We start from the raw sequence: 4,096 nt of genomic DNA, 5'->3' as shown, positions 1-4,096 counted from the left end.
CTTGAAAATGTGTCTTTAAAAAAAGTTTTTTTTGAGAATGCGAGATCTGAGAGATTATTCCTCAAAGTTTGCACGTTCATCCTTTTCAAAGAAGTACAATTATTAGATATACCACGTTTTGTTATCCTCGGAACCATAGCCTACTCAGTTTCAATCTGTGCTCTTACTTCTAGAAGAAGATATAGATCTAGATCTTGTCTATAAAAAATAACCCCATCAAATTACCCCCAAAAAGTTTGAAAATACATTACTATCTTTAGAAAAAATATAACCAACAAAAACAAAACAAAAACAAGTGTTGTTATCTTAGTTCTTCATCCCATTTAATGTTGGCACACTTTTTTCTCGTTCGTTTGTGAGAGTTAGTTGATTCAGATTCCAGGGGGAGACCAAAATAAATTGGGACTACTACTATTTAAAAACGTCTTTGTTCTGTCACTTCCGCATTGCTTTTTCGTTGTCTGAATCTGAGAAAGCCAGCTGCTGCTGTCAACACACACGTGTTGCCGAGAGGGTAGAGGTCACGATTGAACTTGTTACTCCACGACCTATTTACGCAGACGTTAAAGAAGAATAGTCCGCCACTATCCTGAAAGGCAGTGGAACTTGCTTTCAGCCCATGAAAAAATTATTTCGGAGAGAAAAAGTGCCAGAAAAGAATATATCTTCCCAATCCCATACAGTATTATGTAGAAACGTTCACGACGACCTTCTTTCCGAACTACATTGTTTCCAAGTTTGTTTCCGGTTTCGTCACCTTTCTGTAGCGGAATAATTTGTTAACAACAATACCGTAGGTAGCGAACATGGCAGCGCATGGTACCAATCCGAAACGGCCCAATTCAAAACAGATGAACCTTGACTTGCTGATCCAAGCCTGTAAGCATTTATATTCTTTCAAATTTTGATTTTATCAGTTTTTCATGTTGTTTATTTGTGTTCTTTTTCAACTTTCCGAGCAATATCGTTATCGACAATGCATTGTCATTGATCCACTCTGCCAACCAGGAAGTGGTCTCTATAACGTTTAAGCATTCATTTCCTGTTCGTCCGATGCCCCTGTCTCCTTTCGTTCTTACCTGAAACACTCATTCTAGCGACTTTATTTTTCACACGCTAATACTTCTTTGTGAATTGAGTTTTGACAATGTTTGATAGCTTTTTTTTTTGTCTTTGATGACATTTCAACGCCATTAGGAGTTACATTTTTAGGTCTTTTTGGGGGTCTAGATCTAGATCTAGATCTAGATTCTAGATCTAGATTCTCTAGAGTCTAGAGTAGAGATCTAGATCTATCTAATCTAGAATCTAGACTAGATCTAGATTCGAGATCTAGATCTAGATCTAGATCATCGAGATCTAGATCATCGAGATCTAGATTCTATATCTAGATCGAGATCTAGATCTAGAATCTAGATTAGATCTAGATTTCTAGATGTAGATCTAGATCTAGATATAGATTATAGATCTTAGATTAGATGTCTAGATTCTAAATCTAGAGATATATAGATCTAATTAACTAGATTCTAGATCTAGGTCTAATCGGAAACAAAGAAGAGTGTGTATTGCTGCTTAGTGCACAGTTGCTGTGTGTAGAGTACAGGATTTGAGACTAGATCTAATATCTAGAATCTAGATCTAGAGTGTAGTAGTAGGGCCTACTAAGTAGGAACCTTTTTATTTTTAAAATAAATTAGATCTAGATCTAAGGGGGTCCAAAACAACAGTCAACAGTTGCACAACAGTACAGTCTACAGTGCAGCGGTCCTGTTAAAGTTAACAAAGAAATAACTGTGTTTTAATTTTAAGTTGAATAGGATAGGTTTTGCTTTTAATTTTTTATACTGACTAGATTCTAGATCTAATCTATAGTCCTGTTATATGTATTGAAACTCGCCCTTAGTCCTCTCTTTCAAAGTTTTCTTAGTCACATTATTATATAAGATAAGTAAATAGATCTAGGTAGTTATATATATATGTCTTGTAGTTTTTTTGTCTGTTTGTAAATAATACTTTTCCTTTGATAGCTCTAATTATTTTGATGGGAAAAGCATTTAGTCTAGACTTAAAATATAATAAGGAAGAGGCTAGCCGTACTTGACGGCTAGACTGGCAGTGTAGCTGTACTTAAGTACGGCTAGACAGCCAGGCTAGCCATACTTAAGTACGGGTAGACAGCCAGGCTAGCCGTACTTATAAAAGGACGGCTAGACTGTCAGGCTAGCCGTACTTAATATTGATGGATGAATTGTAAATTAAATTTTTAGTTTGCAATGCCTAAAGTATTTGTATTTCAGACAAAACCAAAAGGTGCCTTACTGACTTGCATGTATTTGAACCTGAATAATTATTAGATTTAGATCTAATGAGACCTGTGTACTTAACAGGTTTGAGTCGATAGGGCCAAACCTAGATCTAAGTACGGCTATACTGGCAGTCTAGCTGTACTTACAGCTAGCCACTTCGTATAATAAATATAATACTCCCAATTCCAAGCCACACAGTGCTGTTGTTACGTAGTAGACTCTCATTTCATAGAAAAATTAGGGTGAGCCTCCCTTTTTGACCTGCTTTGTCCACCTTTTATTTTAATAATTATGCTACTCTGTCTGACAGTTAATTTGAAACTCAACTGATATTGAATTTATATAGAGGAAAAGAAAGACTTGTGTTTGACGTATTTATCTAATACTCATTCTGTTTTAGTCTGACTGGACTAAAATCATAATTTGTCACCAATCTTTGTTACGATTTGTCTACAGTTATTTTATGTCCCAGGAGTTATCAGTTTTCTAGATTGATGAGCTTAAATGGTCTCCTGTTTAGTTCCCTGTTACCTGTGCAGTTTTGTTTTCACCCTCATTTTTACTTTATATTCAGGTTACATCTATATATTCATATTGTTATGTTTCTGTGTGAACTGTTTTGTGCTTTCACGCTTTTGTTAACTCCTTTTCTGTGGCAAGCTGCTCCCAGTGGCTCATGGTGGGAATCGGTGAGCCGCTGGCAGTTGTTCAGGAATAGCTGTTTGACAATTCGGTTTTGTATTAATTTTCGGCCGTTGCCGAAAACAGGGTTCTTTTACTAACAGTTTTTTTATTGGCTGAAAAAGCATCAAAATAGTTTCATCAGTTTTGATATATGATGCACATTTCACTTTAAGTTTCTGACCAAAAGAGGGCTCCGTCATTATGAGCAAAACTAAAACCCCTCCAGGGATAATGTAAAGCGTTAATTTAGTAGGTCCTGGCCCTGCCTTTGGCTAACATTTGCAAGCGCTGTAAAACTTCAGTTAAAAAAAAGAAGAAAAAAAGAAATCCATAAGTTCCTACCTGCTAATATGAATTGAAATTCAACTTGATTCAGTCAGCTTTCAAGGATAGTATCTTGGCTACTTCACCTCCAAATTGTTGATTATGAATAGCTCGTTATGATTTTTCATTTTCACCGTTGCAGCTTTCCATCTCTATTTTTTAGCTATATTGCTTGCTATTACATGTTGCTCCTGGTAGTTGCCTTTCTTCTGACAGGCCTCTTTGACATTTGTTTTAGAGTTGTGATGAAATTTGGTCCCCCCTTCATCTCACTCAAAAAGGACTAAGTTATTGTCCATGTCATTAAATCCATATAGTCAAAACGCTAATTCCTGGTTGTGAGATTATTTATAGTGTGGCATAATTACCAAGAAAAAATACTTGCGTTTCAAGAATGTTGGCCTCAAATGTGATTCTTACGGACAAAGACTGTTTCTAAAAGAGTTTAATGTCTAAGATAGCAAGTTGTTGTTAATTTCTGAAAATGTCGAACACGTAGTTCCAGCCACTGAATATGTTTTGTTGTAGGATGTAAAGTAAAGAGGCCAGGCTCTATGTAATGGAGCTTCAATGTAAACTTAATGACTGAGACAGCTGGTAGTATCATTTTTCTCTAATTTCTGAAAAGGAATTTCCCTGTTATTGCTCTCATTTGTTACATCTTTTGGGTTTTTTGCAACAATGTTTGCTGCTGTTCAGTGTTGATATAGTTTACAGTCTGCCGTTTTACTTTGACTAGTGTGCATTGTCTTTAAGTTGACCATGCTTTTTAAAATGTAAAG

Source organism: Aplysia californica, unplaced genomic scaffold (assembly GCF_000002075.1).
Source record: "Aplysia californica isolate F4 #8 unplaced genomic scaffold, AplCal3.0 scaffold00931, whole genome shotgun sequence".
Lineage (NCBI taxonomy): Eukaryota > Metazoa > Mollusca > Gastropoda > Aplysiida > Aplysiidae > Aplysia > Aplysia californica.
The sequence above is the reverse complement of the archived record's forward strand: the minus strand, read 5'-3'. Positions refer to the sequence as shown.